Source organism: Ictidomys tridecemlineatus, chromosome 14 (assembly GCF_052094955.1).
Source record: "Ictidomys tridecemlineatus isolate mIctTri1 chromosome 14, mIctTri1.hap1, whole genome shotgun sequence".
Taxonomy (NCBI): domain Eukaryota; kingdom Metazoa; phylum Chordata; class Mammalia; order Rodentia; family Sciuridae; genus Ictidomys; species Ictidomys tridecemlineatus.
In genome coordinates, this window is record NC_135490.1 from 31,676,117 (window position 1) to 31,696,016 (window position 19,900).

At 37.8% G+C, this 19,900-nt stretch overlaps 1 protein-coding gene and 1 non-coding gene across 12 annotated transcripts in view; both read left to right on the top strand.

The window, feature by feature from the left end:
• Positions 1 to 19,900, top strand: part of Tenm3 (teneurin transmembrane protein 3) — a 2,430,710-nt gene that overhangs the window by 1,781,053 nt on the left and 629,757 nt on the right. The window lies entirely within an intron of this gene.
• Positions 769 to 838, top strand: Trnaa-ugc (transfer RNA alanine (anticodon UGC)). The gene has a single exon. It is a non-coding gene; the product is annotated as a tRNA-Ala (tRNA).

Consider the following 19,900-nt stretch of genomic DNA (forward strand, 5'->3'; position numbering starts at 1 on the left):
ATGTTCATTTGTTTTCTTTCAAATTCATTTTATGGGTTTTTAAAATTAGTACATATATAACGTCTTAGTTAGTGTTTCTGCTGCTGTGACCAAAAGCCCTGATAGGAACAATTTTAGAGGAGGAAAAGTTTACTGGGGACTCATAGTTTCAGAGGTCTCTGTCCCTAAATGACTGACTCCATAGCTCTGGGCCGGAGGTGAGGCAGAACATCAATGGTGGAAAGGTGTGGAGAAGGAAGGCAGCTCAGAACAGGACAACAGGAAGCCTAGACAGGGCTTTGTCACCAGAGACAAAATATAAACCCAAAGGCACTCCCCCAGTGACCTACTTCCTCAGCCACACCCTACCTGCCTATAATTACCAGCCAGTTAATCACTATCATAGGATTAATGCACTGATTAGGTCAAGGTTCTTCTCATAATCCAGTCTTTTCACCTCTCAACTTTCTTGCATTGTCCCTTATGTGAGCTTTTGGGAGACATATCTAAACCATAACAGACAAGAAGGTATTTGAGTGTTTTTCTTCATTTCTGGGATCAACTCTGAGTTTGCTTTCAAGTAAGGAAGATTGAAGGGTAAATGAAGGCAAGGTGCATGGTAAACCGCAGTAGAATTTAGGGTATGGCTGCAAAAACCTGTTTAATCTTTTGCTTTGTTTTGATTTGAGCACTTGAGTGCAAAGAGATGAAATGGGTGTCTAAATCATAGATTATGGCTCTGAGGAATATAGAAGACATTTTTAAATATAAAGAATACTACATCGGGCTGGGAATATAGCTCAGTTGGTAGAGTGTTTGCCTTGCATGCACAAGGCCCTGGGTTCAATCCCCAGCACCAAAAACAAACAAACAAACCAAATGCTACATCAAGGCAGAAGCCCTTCAAAGGAACAACCTTGCCAATTGCTCATTGTTTTAGTCAGCTTTATTGTTGCTACGAGTAAAAGACCTGATCAGAACAATTTCAGGGGGAAGGAAAGTTTATTTGGAGGCTCATGGTTTCAGGGGTCTCAGTCCATGGACGGCAGCCTCCATTCTTCCAGGATCAAGGTGAGGCTGAACATCAAGGCAGAATGTGTGGTGGAGGGAAGCAATTCACATGATGATCAGAAAGCAGAGAGAGAGAGAGAGAGAGAGAGAGGCTCCACTCACCAGATACAAATATATACCCCCAAACCACGCCCTTGATTCCTTATCTCCTCCAGTTACCCCTCAGTTCATCCCATTGAGGGATTGGGGTAAGGCTCTCACAACCCAATCATCTCTTCTCTGAACCTTCTTGCATTGTCTCACATGTGAGTTTTTGGGGGACACCTCACATCCAAACCATAACACTTATTGAGTACTCTTTAATAAGTCATATAACTCTCTGGTCCTTAATTCTTGATCTCGAAGATTACTCTGACATTCCCTAGCATTGTAATTGGATATGTTGAGTTTTACCAAAATGTGTTTGGTCCAAAGAAGAAATAGTGTTCATTTTTGTTTGTTTCTCTTGTTTTATTTTTCTTGACTTGTGTTTCAAAAAGATATTCAGAACAAAATTGCTAAGCAGATATAGGTATAGTCACAAACCTTCTGAGTTGACCAGATGTCACAGGCTGGTGCTCATGGCTACAAGAATATAATTCCCATGATTGGATTCAAAGAATTCAACTGAAAAGTTACTAATTAAAAGAAATATTCATTTTATACTGATTTACAGAATAAATTAATTCCTTCAACTGCTGTCTGTTTTCACTTAGGATTAATATAAGTCAATAGAAAAAAATTGTTTAAAAGTAAAAAAAAAATGCTATTTTGGAAACACATAATCACTACTTTGACCAATTCATACAGAAGGGAGATTCCTCTTCATTGGCTAAAAATGAAGGCACATGATGTAAGATGAGACCATTTTGTGCTTGATGTCAATGAATACATAATAAGGAAGCATAAGAACTATTTTTCTTGTATTGAGCTTTCAGACTGTATTGTGCCAACTTGCACTGGTTGAAGACAGCATCAATATTAATGAAGGATGGAAGTCTGAGATTTAGTGACTCTAACTTCCCGACCCCCACCTTACTTCCTTTCATGCTAAATCCATTAGTATAGATGGATCGACATTAATAAACAAGAAGGACAAAATAGCTCTCCATTCAGGGACAGTTTTACTTGACCCTTGGTACACATTGACCATACATGGCCACGAGACATTTGAACTACTCCATGACATTTGTTTATTGATTTATTAAGCTAACTTTTCCCTAGGTGTCTTATATTTCTTATACTTAAAATGCATGGAAAAGTTAAAATTTCTGACAGAGTGTGCTTCAAAAATAAATTGAGGACAGAGTCTCTCATTCATCTCCATAACCCTTCAAAGCCCTATACTGAAAGACAGTTTTGCACAGTGGACTCTGCACTGTAGGTACTCCATAAATGCTCATTGCATGGAACTCGATTGAACCACATTTGTTAGATTCCGAACTGTTTCATATGATCTTTTGTTGTGCTTTTGATGTTGTTCTTATTAGTTATACATGATAGTAGAATGTATTTTGACATATTGTGCATATATGGAGTATAACTTCTCATTCTTCTGGTTGTAGGTGATGTAGAATTACATTGGTCTATAGTTATATAGTTATATAGTATAGTTACATTGGTCTATAATCATATGTGCACACAGGATAGTAATGTAACATTCATTCTACTGTCTTATTTCCATTCCCCCTCCCTTCCCTTCATCTAATCCAAGGTACTTCTTATTATCACCTTCCTATCAATGTGTAGTTATAGACACATACCTAAAGATGTGTGTGTGTATAAATACATACAAGTATATAAGTACATATATTTCTAAAAATAATTTTATTCCAGTGAATCCAGACAAAACACATAGTGAATTTTTCTCTATGGTGTGATACAGAATACTTTAAATCTTTTATTTACAAATGACTTTTCTTATGTAAATAATCATAGGACTTTCTAGATCATAAGGACATTTAGGTGAAAACTGTATCTTATGGTTGGAAGGCACCATGTAGTACATTTGATCTTGTGAATATCCTTTGTCACCCATGGCTGTCTTCAAATACACCAAAGGTACCAAAAGGCAGGAAGGCAGATAAAGGGCCATAGATGGTATTCAGGGCCCTCTGGTTTAGTCTCTGTAACAGATAAAGTCTACTTCGGGTTATTTGATACAGTAATATATTGGATTTATCTGTATGAATGCATTGGAACAACAGTTTTCACAACCTTAAAAATAATTAAAGCCACCTTTTTTTTTTCTTCTTTTGTGGTACAAAGAATCAAACCTAGGGTATTGCTCTTAATAGGAAAGGATTCTACCACTGAGCTATATCCCAAGCCCTTAATTTTTATGAAAAGACAGAGAACCGGTGCAGGGGACTGAAAGTTTAAATCCCTTCAAAATGTGTATGTTGAAATCACAATCTCCAGTTGTATATTAGGAGGTGGGGCCTTTGGGGGGGGGAGATTAGGTCCTGAGGTAGAATATTCATATATATGATTTGCACCCTGATGATAGAGACCCCAGGGAACTCCATCACAATGTTCACTACGTAAGGACACAGGGAACAGACAGCCCTCCATGAACCACGGAGCAACACTGAGTCTGCCTGTGCCTCCATCTTGAACTTTCTGGGCTCCAGAACTATGAGAAATAAGCTTTGGTTGTGTATAAGCCACCCAGTCTATGGTAGTTTGTTATATCAGTCTGAATGGAATAATATTACCATTTTACCAACAGAAAATCTTAGGCACACAAACTTTAAAGAGCTTTCTAAAGATTCCTATCACATAACTGTGGAGTTAAGAGTCATGCCAAAATATCCATTTCCTGGTGTCCAGTCCAGTCAGAGCTTACCTAGGGAGAAAGGAAAGATAGAGGTCAGAGGAAGTTAGACTTTGTTGATTAGTCTGGGTATAACCATCCTAAATCTCTACAGCTACAACCACAGGAAGTCAAAAGAAACTGAAAGTCAGCTACAAAACAAGAAGGACCCTGATATTGATTTGAACTCCCTGCTAGCCACAATAATTTGCAAGAGGCCATGCCTAGTGAGGATTTATGGACATTTTTAAAAAATATTTTTTAGTTGCAGTTGAACATGATAAATTTATTTTATTTATTTATTTATTTATTTATTTATTAAGGATTGAACCCAGGGCCTTGCACATGCTAGTCGAATACTCTTATCACTGAGCCACTACCCCAGCCCAGATTTACTGATTTTTAAAAAAAATTATTAGACTCTCTCTCTCTCTCACTCACACGGTAAATACAATGTTTTTCTCTTTTGTACCCTAATAGCTACTAAATTTGTGTGTATTTGTCACTAAATATATACATATATGTAATATGTATATTATATATAACTATCATGTCCAAGATAGATGTAAAGTTTGTTTAATTTTACAATTGTATCCTTCAGTTTGACATTACATATCTATGAGGTTTGATTTTCATAAATTACTATTGTTTTTATTTATTCAAGTCATGCTGATTATTAAGATATTTTAGCTAATACTTCCAAATGGAAATCACTACTATATGGTATTAGCTAAGGTATCTTAGGGTAAAATACATATTTTATAACTTTGTAGTAGAATTTAATACCTTTAATATACTATTATACTCATAAAGATAACATTGAGGGCTGCAGGTGTGGCTCAGTGGTAGAGTGCTTACCTAGCTCGTGTGAGGCACTGGGGTCAATCCTCAGCACCACATTAAAAAAAATTAATAAAACAAAGATAGATAGACAGATAGATAGATAGATAGATAACAATAACATTGTCTCAGTTCATCTGATTCCTAGGCTGCAACAAAAACAATTATTTCATTATTAATCAACTAAAATCTCATTAGACTTTTGAATTTTCAGTATCTGAAGAATTATTTATTTGATATCCAGGCCCATGTTTTTGAACTTTTGAGAAGTGCTGAATGATAACAGACTTTAAGTTCTTTATATAATTTGCTATAGTTAATTCACCTTTAACGAATGATTGCTCAGGGTGACATTACTTTAAAGACAGAGAAGAAATACTTGAAGTGAAACACAACCCTAATCTTGGGGAATATGTTAGGGTGTGCTTTTTCAATTGATAAGTAAAAGCAATCATGTTTGGGAACAGACCACCCCATAGTGGGAACTGCCTTTCAGCCTGGTTTTTGTCAGACCAGCAGCTGTTCCATCAGTCAATTAGTGACCAGGGACAAAATGCACTTTTTAAAATCAATTAGCAGCCCTGTCAACTGAATAAAGATCCCTGGGTATGCTTTTCACCAACAAAACAGGAGCTAAGAGTGAATAAAGCTAAGGAGATCATAAATTCTTGGAAGTACAGTCCTAAGACCTGAGAAAGCCAACAAAGGTTAACAGTCATACCATGCTGCCTGCAGGATTCTAGTAACTTGCCCCAGGGAAAGAGAACCATATATGCTTTTCTCAGTGTATGTGCAAATATATCTGAATATCTACGTAGTTATGGATCTAAATATAATAGTATGCATGTATGTGTCCTTGCATTCAGAGAATGGTTTTCCCCATTATTTCTCAACAGTGCAGATTATTAACAACTTCCATTATAAGGAAGCCATTGTTATCCATTCTCTATTCTACATTCATCCCCCAAAATGTACTCCTGAGCCTTCCCAATATGGGTATGTTAAATAGCTCTTTATTATCTTTCATAAGATCATTCATAATTCTAGTATTAACTTCTTTTCTGTCTACTTTAGAGAACCAATAACCATTCATTTAATCTTTCTGATTAGGTTTTATCTTCTTATCCCTTTGTCCCACTTCTAAAATAGCATTGTTATCCTAAATCTGATTTTCCTAATGTATTGTTTATATATATCAATATTCTTATAAAATTATTGTTTCCTCTTATAATAACAAACTGAGCGTTTAAATACATAGGTGCAAATGCTCTCCATAAACATATATCAGTTGACCAAGTTTCAGAATGGTGAAAAGTGAAAAACACAATTCCCACTTAATAAAAGAAAAGGAGCCCCCATACTCAATATGCCAACACATCTTCACTGTGAAACATGGCAGACATTTTGAGAAAAGCAACTGAAAAACAAGTACAGCTTACAAAAGAAGTTCAAATAATTTGCAGAAAATTGTTATAATTTTAAGCTGAAGAAATTTATTATCAGGTACTATTTGGAAGTATGAAAAGAAAAAACAAAGAAGATACTGAGGTGACCTAAAATCAGTAACACAGGAAGCAAATACAACCCCTAGGACTGAAGTGACCCAGGCAGTGGTAACTGTAGGAAGTACATGGCATCCCTAATTGTGGAAAACTAAAGAAAAATGGAATATGTTCAACACTTAGAAGCTCAGAGGAGGAGCCCAGTATCCCTGGTGCTCAAACCTCTCAGGTAAACAAGTGCAGTGTTGGTTTGACCAGAGAAGAACAAGTTGACACTCATGTGGATCTGAGAGGTGCAGCAGAGCAGGCTGAGGGTTGGATAATCTAGAGGCCTGGAAGTGGAGCTTTGGCTTCTCTTCTAATACTAGTGCTAACATGATCTGGAAACACAGCATTCATACGCCCTACGTACCTTCCCATTGTCCACCGTTTGCAGAACTTTACAGGAAGTGAACTGCACAGGAGATTGGGAAATGTAGTTCACAGACTCTCAGCCCTAACTGAGAACACCAGGTGAAATAGATAATGGTGGGCTTGAAGCTGACAGATAATAAGCGCATAACTAGGACACATTTGCCCTAAAATAGCTTGCTGATACTCTATTTGGTTCTTTAAATGGCAGGTCATAGTGGGTTTACAGCTGTGCATCAATCATTGGCCTGGCAGTCTGTAGAGTTAAATAGATGACTGAATTTTTGAGGAAGCACAAAAGTATCAAGAGTGAATGGGCATTTGCACATCGTGAGGCTTTTTCTTCCTGCTTGATCTTTGAGGCAAACCCACTGCAACTCTCAGGGGTGAAAATGCAATCCTCAGTCAGTACAAAATATTTGTTACTGTAATTCACTACAACTCATGGTTACAGTGGAAACTTGTCATCCACATAAAACCTTTTCAAGTAGGTAGGACCCTCTGAGGTTTGGCTGAAGATAGGCAAAACTCAAAGTATCAAAGTGTGTCTACCTCCAGATCCCCATTTATAATCTGCTGTGTGCCCAGAAGTGAGATCTCTGCCACCATCTCAACTCCGAAATCATCTCTCCTCTATACTTCACTCTCATCTTTTAATGTTACTCATCTATGGAACAGGAAAGTCAAGCTCTGTGGGGAAAATAAATCATCTGAATATATGAAAAATTGATTATTCCCCCTTAGCCATTACAAAGATCCTTCTATCTTAAAGTATACTAACTACCTCCAAATCCCATAGTGTTAGAATTTTAGAAACAAGGCAAGTTAGAGAGCAGTTTGGACTTACGGGACAAATGGAAAGGTACCCTAGAATTATTGAGAATAGAAGCTTACTAAAGTCTCTTAGAAAAGATAGCAGCAGCAGTGAAGATTTTCAGTCTCTTTAAACCAGGCACAAAGGTAGACACAAAGATAGCAAAACCATAAACATCCAAACAACATGTACAACATGATACCATGTCCCCATGCACGCACACCAAGATATGAGTAGGAGGGACAAACCACCAGCAGCCAAAGGAAAGGCCTGGTGGGACACCTGTATAGAAGGATTCAGAGTGAAGGGACAGAATGGCATCTAAGGAATCAAAGAACATGAGACCTCCACACAACCAAAATGCCGACTTTTATTTACTGAAAAAAAAAATAATGGACCAGCTTGAGAAGAGCAGCTGAAACTGTTTTGTACAACCCAGAACCAAAGTGAGTACAAGGCTGAGAATGGGCAGGAACAGTCTAGCTACTAGGAATACTCAAAAATGACCACTGGGGCACTCTTCCATGACAAGGTGCTTCCAGAACTGAGTTATCCATTGGGTACAGTAGGCAGAATGCATAGTGTCCCCATAGTTTTAGGGACTCATGGAACGGTTTGAGTTCTTTTAAAATCAAAAAGGAAAAATATACACTGGTAATTTAAAGAAATGTCTTCATACATAATAACATATTTCTCTTCATATCAGTGTAGTTGCAACTTATACTTTGTAACTTTTTTCTTTTCTTTTCTTTTTTTTTTTTTTTTTTTTTGCAGTACTATAGATTAAACCCAGGACATGGGCTCTACCACTATGCTACATCCCCAATCCTTTTTATTTTTTAATTTGCAACAGGGTGTCACCAAGTTATCCAGACTGGCAAATCCCTGCTCAGCCTCCCAGGTAGCTGGAATAACAGGCCTATAGCACCACCCTTGGTTAATTAGCTAATCTATAACATTTTTAATGGTAGATGCCCAGGACCTAAAGAAGTCATATAGCTCTGGGCCCCACATAGAACAAAAACAACTGAAAACTGAACAACATACAGGATAGGGACAGTAGAATTCAAGTCAAAGGAATGTTCAAACCAATGGTAAGAGGGGCCCGAGAGCCGTGAAGTGTAGAAAACAAGCCACCATATTTAGGAACACTACAGAAAAGCAACAGAAGAGGGCGCTCTGGGAAACTGAAAAGGCTACCCTGAATCCAGCCTCATTCCTAAAGTTGAAGAAAACTAATTTCACATAGAAACGAACAACAGAGAAGTATGGAGGTCAAATCCCATACAATGTTATGACAAGAAAAGAAGAGAACCCATAGCAGAATAACACCCAGACAGACAATGAGAGCACTCTAGGAAGATGTGCCCTGCAAGAAGATCAAAACACTCAACTGCTATTTCAAAACAAGCTAAAACATTAAAAAAATGATACAATACATGAAAGAACAACATGAATCAGAATTAGAAAAGTTCAGAAATGAGGTGACGGACTTTAGGAAAGAATTAGAAATTAAAGTAAAAAACACTTGAAATGAAGACTAAGCCCAGAGAAACACCAAGGCTTATCAACACAATAGGTCATATCTTACAAGAAAGAGAAGGTTTAGAAAAGAATTTTCAATATCAAAAGGAAATAGAGATTTAAAAGGATTCAAAAGAAAGTGATCAATATTGAAAAGAAAATTTTAAATATGGCTAATAAGAGTTTCTGAAGAAGGAAATAAAAACAAGAAAACAAAATAAATTCTAAAAACAATAACTGAAGAAAACTTCATTAAAGTAATTTAAAATTTCATATTGAAAGAATATACTGTGAATGGGGTGCATCACTGTAGTCCCAGCAACTCAGGAGGCTGAGGCAGGGGGATAAAATTAAAAGGGCTGGGGATGTATCTTAGAGCTAAAGCACTTGGGAGTTCAATCCCCAGCACAAGGAGGGGAAAAAAAAAAAAGGGACCAACTTCATTTCTAAAAAGCCAGAATGGCCAATTTTAAACATGGTTTTATAAAATTACTGGCCTCTCAATTTTAAAAATAAAAAGCCTTTGGGCATCTTGCAAGGGAAAAACCATTTCATTACCTATAAGGAAAAGAAAATCATTAGACTTTGCAACAAGAATGAAGGAGATAGAGTAATACATTTAAGATACTCAAGAAAGTCTTAGCCAAGGATTTGATACACAGCAAATTGATTTTCAAGCATAAAGGGGGTAAACTGCTACCAGCATGCAAGAACTCAGGGAATACTGTTCCCATGAACCCCTCCTGGAGAATGTACTGGGCAGAAGGAGATTCAAACAACAAAATTCCTAGACAGACATTAACTTAAAGACTGGTGATGAACACTAAATGTATATCAAACCTTGAGAGCAAGTCTAAATTAGTATTAAAAGGCAGAAAGGGAAAAAACACCAGAGAGGACAAATAGTACTTAATGGCTAAATGCTCTGACAGTGTAGATAAACACGACTATTAAAAATGAAGGGAAAATATATGCAAAAAAATTAAAGTGATCATATTGTAATGTTTTCAGTAATCATATTGTAGATGACATTTGCATTGCCATTTTTAGACTGTTTTGTGTGTGATTTCAAAAACAATGAGTAATTATGGGATTATCTAATTATATCATTTTCTCCATCCTTTAGAATCAGAATTCTAGAGGAGGGAGGAAGGAAGGGAAAGGGAAAATACTGGGGCATGATATTGGTCAGATTATATTGTGATGTTGTGTACATGCACAAATATGTAACAATGAACCCCACCAATATGTGAAATCATAATGCACCAATATAAAATATGGAAAAAAGTAAAACAAGAAGAATTCTAGGTAGATTCTGATGTAATAAAGAAGAACGAGCTTCAGTAGAAGCTCTGTAATCTCAGATTTAAATAAAAATATAAACTTAAATTCAAAGTATTTAATATTTAAATATATGTCTTAGCTCAGCCCATTGAAAAAGGACTAAAAATAATGATCAGCCTAGTACTTGAGCCTCTCTCTGTACACAATTTGTACCTTGCATATCTTTTCTCACTGAAAGAAAGTAGGGCTTCTTGGAGAACTAACTGATTTCAGTCCTGGGGCAAAAAAAAAAAATGTATAAGATGAGTATAAAACATTTTATAATAGGAGATAGCAAAGACACTATGAGAGTTATGTCAAAAAGATTCAGGTCCCCATCGGCCAAAGACTGGACAAATTGAATTTCAATACTGATAATCATTGCAATGGATTTAAACCATAAAATTTGTTTCAATCCATGAGTTCATAATGATATTTTTAAAGATGAGGAACCAATTCATTATCTTGGAAACTAGTAAATAAAGGAAAATAGCAGATGATGGAAATTTTCTATATATATGTTCCAACTAACAAAATGAGAAGGAAATGATTAGAGTCTCACCATTTTTGCATCCCCAATGAATGAGTATATATGGGCTTTAAGTATCAATGAATACTAGGATTACAAGAAGTAAGAATACCAGACATTGTATATTGTATGTCTTGTGTAGTCTTGCCAAAAATCATTGTGAAAATGATGACTAAACCCACAAGGAACACTAGAGTATATAAAGATCACCTCTACTCTTGCCAAAGGGATTGAACCTGGGTCTGATCCAGCCTCTAGTTTTAGCTGCCAATTTGCAGGAAAGACAAGAGGAACGTGTTGAACTGTACCCAGAACATCAATCAGCAAGATGCAGACTATGGGAAATTCTACAGGTTAAACAACCCAAGTTTTCAGCCTAATGTAAGACAACAAAATGAAAGAGAAAACTATCAATGAAAAGAGGCTTAAATTACATCTGCTTTGTTAATAGGCAGAACTCAACTATGGTTTCTAGGAATACAAGGTTAGATGGCGAAATTATAAAAAGAAAAGCTCAAGGATGCTATTATTATGAAAGTCAGGCTAATAGTTGTGGCAGGAGAGGGGTTTGTGATTGGACAGGATACATGGCAGGGGCTTCTGGTGTAGCTGCCAATTTCTAGTTCTTCACTATAGAGGTATTTGTCTTCTAATTTTTTGAGCCATGCATCTGATTTCCGTGTTTTATGTGTCCCTGTTTTGCTTTACAATGAAAACAATTTTAAAATAAAAAGCCTTTCTGCTTCACTCTCTTATTGGTCTTTCTAAAGCAATTTCTTTATCTCAGTGTCAATAACTCCAGCCCTTCTATATCTCCCAAGGCTCTGTCTTCTAAAGTATTTCTTCCTTCTTCTTTGTTACATTAGATTATCATTGAATATAAATCATGATTACAGCCCTGAACATGCTACCTTAGAGCTTGCCCTTCCTATAGATACCTTCTGAGAGAGTGATAACTTCCATTCCTCAGATAAAGGTCACTATGCTTTGTTGCCTGGGTCTCTCCTCTCTAACCCACCATTGATATGATAGTTCATATGATACATGTAGATTTATTCTACATATAAGTATTAGGTACTAAAACCTAAGGTTCTTCTAGGTCCCCATTGCACGGGTTCGGCTTCTATAGGCATGTAAGGTCTGAGGATTATATCACCATCATCATCGTCACAATTAACCCTTACTGAGTGTTACACTGTACCAAGTACTAAAACTAGCTTTTTCTTGGGGGGGGGGGGGTACAGGATATTGAACCCAGGGACACTCAACAACTGTACCACATCCCCAGTCCTCTTTTAAATTTTTTATTTTGAGACACGGTCTCATTAAGTTGCTTAAGCCCTCACAAAGTTGCTGAGGCTGGCCTTGAATTTTTCATCCTCCTGCCTTGGCCTCTCAAGTCACTGGGATTGTGCAGGCATGCACCACTGCACCCGGCTGAGCCCCATTGTCCTTTGCCTGGTTCTGATACGAACCCATGGAATTAGATATTACAGTTATCTTCATTTTATGGAAGAAAAAAATAAAGCCAAAAAATTTGAGCACTTGCTTCCGTCTATGAAGCTATTAAGTTCTAGATCCAGAATTTAGAGCCAAGTGATCAAAATTCAGAATCCAAAACTTTAAGTTTGACCACTAGTTAAACTAATACATAGCTTCTCTGATGGAAAATATAAATGAAAATTCAAGAATGTTCTAGACCAAGAGTAGAAACGCCAGCCCTCAAGACATATTTAGCCACATCATCTATGGTTAAATGGATCGAAAGCTAAGGACAGTGTATTAGTACATTTTATGCTACTATAATAGAAACTGAAACTGGGTAATTAAGAATGAAAATCTATTGGTCAACAGTTCTGAAAAATAGAAGATTGAGAGACCAAATCTAGTAAAAGCCTTCTTATTACATCATAACAAGGCAGAAGTCATCACAGAGCAAGAAAACTTGGTGGGAGGGGAATAGAGAAAAGGGACCAAACTTATCTTTTTATCAGGAACCCACTACTGCAATAACAACATTAATTCATTCTGAGGCAGAACCCTCATGACAAAGTCACCTCTTAAAGGCCTCACTTCTAATTATTGTTGTGTTAGAATTAAGTTTCCAATACATGAATTTTGGGGAACACATTCAGACCATTGCAGGATGCCTCTGGCCCCCAAAGCCCATGTCCTTCTCACATGCAAAATATGTTCATTCCATTCCAATAGCTGCAAAAGTTTCCATGCATTCCAGCATTCATTCAAAAGTTCAAAGTCCAGAGCTTCAATCTAAATCAGATATGAGCAAAACCCAAGGCATGATTCATCCTGAGGCAAATTCCCCTCCAGCTAGGAGCCTGTGAGATCAAAACAAATTCCTGCTTCCAAAATACAATAACAGACAAGCAGGGGATAGGCATCCCCATTCTAAAAGGGAGACATAATAAGAAAAGAGAGGTAAATAGTCTCAGATAATCCAAAACCCAACAGGGAAAATAGCATTAAATCTTAAAACTGTAGAATGATCTTCCTTGACTCCATGTCCCCCCCTTCTAGGAACACTGGAGTAGAGGTTGGGCTTCTAAGATGTTGGACAGCCCCACCTCTGTGGCTTTGATTGGTGCAGGCCTCCTGGAGACTCTGCAGACTGGAGTCTCATGCTTGCAGCTCTCCCAGTCTGGAGTTGCATGCTGGTAGCACTACAGCTCTGGGATCTCCCACAATTCCACTGGGCACTTGCCTTAGTAGGGTTCTCTGTGGTGACTCCATCCCTATTCCAAGTTTCTGCTCCACACACACCAGCTATTCAATACATTCAATACATTGAAACATAGATAGAGGCCATAATGGCTCGATATCTGATGTACTGGACATGGAAGCCTTTGGAGCAGCAGCCCAAGTCACACATGGACCTGCCTCAGACATAGCTAGGATGACCCAGAAGCTCTGTGCCAGATATCAGGATCAGGTACATGAGGCTGCACGGGATAACAAATGCGAGGTCCCTCAGGCGCCACCCTAGAAACCTTGCTCTCAAGGTCTTGGATCCATTTCGCAAGTGGAAGCCTTAAATATCTCTGAAATGTCTTCATGGCTCTTTCTCCCCTTGTCTTGATGAATAGCACCTAACTCCCTTCTACCCATGGTATTTTCTTTAGCCAATAGTAGCTTAGCCTTACCCCTAGTTTGCTCTCTCAAACACACTCTTTTGCTCTTTATTGATCAGGCTGTGAATTTTCTAAATCTTGCCACTGTTCTTCCTTTGTAATTTTAAATTCTGTCTTTAAATTATTTATCTTCTCTTGCATCTTACTGTAGATGAGTAAAAGTAGCCATGCAGCCGCCTTAGGTATCGAAGTCATGCTGCTAAGATATCTCTCCCACCAGTTATCCTAGTTTACCCTTCAAAAATTTTGCCTTCCATAAAGCCCATAGGCATGGGCATAATTCAACTAAATTCTTAGCTACTTTATAACATAACAAGAACGGACTTGACACCAGTTGTCTATACCTTGTTCTTCATTTCCATCTGAGCCTCATCAGAATTGCCTTAACATTTCTACATACATTCTGATCATGACCTATTAAGTAATCCTAAAAAGATTACAGTTTCCCCTGTACCTCTTGTCTTCTTCTGAGTCCTCACCAGAATTGCTCTTAATGCTTCATTCACAGCAATACAAGCTTTTTGTTACCTGCTACTACAAATCCCATTACCCAGTCCACAGAACCTTTCACAAATTTGCAGGTATTTGTTAGAGCAATACCTCAGTCTCAGAATCAATTCTCTGTTTGAGTCCCTTTTGTGCTACTATAACAGAATACCACAGCAATTTACAAAGAACAGAGATTTGTTTCTTACAATTCTAGATGCTAAGAAGTACAAGGTTAATGGGCCCATATCTGACAAGAGCCTTCTTGCTGCATCATAATGTGGTAGAAGGTAGAAGAGCAATCATTGCATGTGCATGTGAGAAAGGGAAAAGAAACTGAAAACTCATTTTTTAAAAAGATCAGAAACTCACCCCCAACCTACTCTGGCAATAATGTCACTATTCTATTCATGAAGCAAAGTGCTAATACATAATCACCTGTTGAAAGTCTCCCCCCTCAACATCAATGCATTGGGGATTCAGTTTCCAATACTTGCCTGGTTTCGTGGCACGTGTCTGCAATCCCAGCAATTTAGGAGGCTGAGGCAGGAGGATCTCAAGTTCAAGAACAGCCTCAGCAATTTAGTGAGGCACTAAGCAACTTAGCCAGGCCCTGTTTCAACATGAAAAATAAAAAAGGATGGGAATATAGTTCAATGGTAAAGTGCCACTGGCTTAAATTCTCAGTGCAAAAAAAAAGTTTCTAACAGTTGAACTTTGAGGGACACATTCAAACCATAGGAAATGTTTACATATATATATAAATGGTTGATAAAGAAGAATATTTTATGCCATGTTAGACATATGAAATTCAAATTTCATTGCAAGTAAAGCTTTATTGGAGCACATGACCATCCATTTACATGTTGTCCGTGGAATGTCCATGGAAGCATTGAATAGTTACAACAGCAACCATATGGCCTGCAAAGCCTAAAATATTTACTATCTGGACTTTTAGAGAAAAAGCTTGATGATTCCTTATCTAGAGAACAGATGGGTGAACTTAAAAGAGAAAGAAGAGGGAAAGACAGTAATCAGAAGCTTTAAGGCAGTGGAATGCATGAGCAAGCGTGTTATGAGATAAAGAAGAGAGCAGAGCTGGGGTTTCCAGGGAGCAGTAGGAGGAGAGTACAGCATTTTCAACACCTTTGTTCCATGACACTTGCTCTGTAGTAGCTGAGATTGCCAGTGTTCTTTCTGCCTGAGAAAACCCAACACATACCTTGGTTTTAATTCTCTTCTCTCACCTCAGATTTCCCTGAATCCACCACCAAGACGGCCAATGAAATTATTAGTTCAACCAAATGAACACAAAGCTTGAGGAAATGTATTCAAGTTCTCTAAAATGAAAGGATGAGCCACCTTTGCCTTTCCATTCCAATATTCTCACCTGCAGCATCAATTTCTCCCTGTCCCTCCCCTCCTCCGAAGCTTCAGTGGCTATCTGCCCACCACTTAGAGAGTAATGCCCAAACTCCAATAAGATAGTTAAGGCTACATTATTTCATTTGTATGTGGAACCTTAAAATAGCAAGCTTGTTGAAGTGGAGAATAGAAATTTTGTTTAAGAAGCTTGGTGGGAATAGGAGAGGGGCAGGGAATAGAAATTGACAAAGGAATAAGTTTTCAATTCTACTACACAGCAAAGTGCCTATACTTAATAATATTGTATTGTGTATTTTGAAAATGCTAGAATAGATTTTAAATATTTTCAGTATAAAAATACATGTGAGCTTATGGATATGTTATAGAGATGTGATTTATCATCCCATAATGTACACATATAAACATAGAGATATAATCATCCCATAATTGAAACATCACGTGTTACTCCATATGTATACATACACATATTTTTTTTGTACTGGGGATCAAACCCAGATCAAACACTTTACCACTGAGCTACATTCCAGCCCTTTTATTTTTTATTTTGAAACAGAATCTCTCTAACTTGCTGAGGTTGGCCTTGAACTCCCAATCCTCCTGTCTCAGCCTCTAGAGTCTCAGCCTCTGGGATTACAGGCATGTGCCACCACACTTAGTTACAACTATCATTTGTCATTAAGAATCATTTTATTTTTCTAAAATGTAGAAAAATCTAGGCTATATTCAGTATTTCACTCTACATCCTAAGCTTTCCTGGGGCAGAGTTATCTCTCAGAGAGCCTGAGTCTGAGGCTGAAAGTTTCTTGGGGTCCAGTCCATGAACTAAGGAACTATATCTGACACTGAACATATGGATATGAACTAAAATATAACTACAGTACAGTAGGACAGAGCTGTGACCCATGCAGGAGCTCAACTCTGTAAGAAAATCACGACAGGGCTGCCCAAGTAGGCACAGAATTGCTGGCTGGTAAGAGCATGGAAAGTTCCAGCAGTTTATTTGAAAAACATGAGAGCCAAAAACTGTAGATGCCCTGGAGTATCACATCTGGTCATGTTGGTGGCAGATTACCTGTGACAATCAGAGTTCCTCATATAGGGAGCTGTTCTTTCATGTGTCCACATGAGACTGAAATCTCCTTGAGGATGATTTCATTGATTTATTAAACTTGTTCAATTAATCCATCCATTGATCACTCACCGGCAATGATTAGAGGACAAAGCTTACTGTTTAAGTATTTGGGATGTCCTGCCTCTAATATCATGGCTAAGAATCAAAATGCTCTTTTAGGAATTTAATCTCATTTTATCAAGTGATGCAGAAAAGACATTTCCTAGGCACTCTTCAAATTGGGTTAAAATTGTTTCAGAATCACATGTATGTGGTGAATTGATTCTGGGGTCCTCCCTGGCTCTGTAGCATCCAGAGTATGAGACCAAATGGGAAGGGAATTAAAGAGCACAGTCTTGGGTATCAGACTATCTAGTTGGGCCTGCCTCTGCCTCTCAGAATCTCTTTGACCTTGGCCAGTTTCTTAGCCTCTTTAAGCTTTAGTCGCCTTATCTATAAACCGGGATCAGGATTGTGCTTATCTGCCAGAGTTAGTGGGAGGATTAAATGAGATAAGGTACATCAAGTACTTAGGAGAGCATCTGGCACTCAGTAAGTGCTCAATAAATGTTTCCTATCCTCTCAGCTGTGTTATCTTTCACACCAGAAAACCCTAATAAGAGTGGTGATTTAAGGAAACAGTATTAAACAAATTAACTTTGTGACAAGTTATGACTATCTTTATTTTCTTAGGTAAAAATAAGAATTTTCCAGAATGAAACTCTTTTTTACAAGTCTAGAAGTTGATCCACTTTAAAAAAAAAAAAAAGATATTTCACAGAAACAAGAGGCAAGCAGAATTCTACTCAACTGCTATCTACAAAATTGCTATAAATACATATATTAATCTGTACAGTTTTAAGAGGTTGGCTCACTATCTAAAAATTCCCTTGACATATAAATACAGTTAATGATTTCATCTTAGAGAATTAAAATGTAAACCCAACTAAGACATACTTTTAATATTGCCCAAGGCACTAGATAAATATTTTAAATACTAAAATCTGGGGAAAATAAAAGCAGAAATCAATTGTTCTTTCATTCCACCCATAAGATCTTAATAATTAACTTTTTTTAAAAAAGAATTGTATACTAATCTGACACAAACAGCTTTAAGTTAGATCAATTGCCTCTCATAATAAAATTTCTTCACTCAAACACTTAAGTAATAGTGAACGGAATACCAGTGAACACACAAATCAAGATTTTCCTGCATCCTCACTATCAGGAAAAGCCCATTTTGCAAGGATGTACAGTCCAGAGATGCCCATTCCTCATCACATGGCCAATAGCAGCCCCCTTTCTCTGTTGACAGCAAAATCAAAGGGAAAGAATCCCCTTCATTCAACTTCAAAGACTCTCCCCTTTGACATCAAAGCTTGACTATTAAGGCTCATTTTAAATCATAATGTTTGTACCATTATAATAATGGTAATATGAAAACTGATATTCAAATGTCCCCTTTTAAGCCTTCTGTAAAGGCACTCATAAATTAAGATGAACCCTGTCTTCCCCAGGTTGACACAGATATGCAAATGACCTTTATTAAGACAAGTGCTCTCTCTGTTTGCAGCTGTTGCACTCTATGTTATTCTGGAGTCCAACTTTCTAATGTAAACCATAGCTTTCTTGTTCAGTACAGGTAAAAGGATGAAAACATGTCAGTGCCTTGCTTAGGCCCTGGGTTTGAACCAGACAGATGTTGGTAAACGTGAAGCAACCAGTGTGCTTGGGCAGTACAATTGATGAAAATACTAACCCCCATGACCAAGTTCAACCTACCAGTGTGGGGTCACTGGACACAGAATTGGGAAGAGATATATACACTCTACTCCCAAATATGTCATAAGCAAACACACTCCACCATTTGAAACCAAATTCTCTGAACCAGTAATCCAAAGAGGTTATATGTTTATTATTCAACATGATCCCCTTGACAAGGTCTACACAGGAACTTCTACCCAATGCCAATAGAAATGGAGCGGAGTCATCCAGGAGGAGGAACACACAGGTAAAGTTTTCATGGGTATGTGTTGGTAGAAGGGATACCATTACGCAAAGCTCAGTCCTTGTGTCCAGTGCTGATCCAATAACAAAGACACAGTTTTGAGAAAAAGGAAAAAGAAGTTTTATTGATTTGCTAGCAAAGAAGAAGCACGGGGGACTCCTGTCCTTGAGGCTGTGATTCTGCCCTTCAGGAGGAACAGGGGTGGGTTAGAAGGTGATTCAAAAGCTACATTCCACGTGTTCTCTGTCTGGAGTTGTCATTCACTTGTTAATTTGGGAGATAGTCATTTTTGAGATCTTCTGGTGCCATCCCCAAAGTCTGAATTCTTTCATCCCTGTGGTGGGTGGGTGCTCAAGGACAGATAACTCTGCCTAGGATGAGGGAAAAAGGTAATCCTGTTTCCCCAGAGATTAGGGGCAAGGAGAGATTCAGGAGGAGCAAGGAGAGAGGAAGAGAAAGAAATATGTCCATAAGTTGCCGTGGCAGAGCAGCAAGGGCTATATTCACAGCTTAAAGTGGACTACTGTTACATAGCTCAAGGAGAAGGGAGACAGCCCTCATAGAAATAACCTGCTTTTTGAACAAAGGAAGGAGCCAGCTTTTATCCCGTTGCTGGGGTGGGCTAGTGTCTGGTAATTTTCCATTGGTCTTAAGGGTGGTTTTGTTTTGTTGGAATTTGTTTCTGGTGTAAGATACAGAACAGCACTAAGTTTGCCCTTGGAGACATTATCATATAACACAGCGCGTAGAGTCAGGTGGGTTCTTTGTCTTGCAAATTTCAAAAAATGAGATTCACAGACAGCAGAGGGTGAGAGCAATGTATTAAGAATTTATTAAAGCAAAGTGAAGTAAAGCTCCCACAGCTGAGAGGGTACCTGAGAGAGTTGCCAGTGGATGGCTATTATCTAGGGGTTTATATGGAACAATAGGTTTAAGGAAGTCAGCAACACCCCCCTCCACACTCTCCACCCAA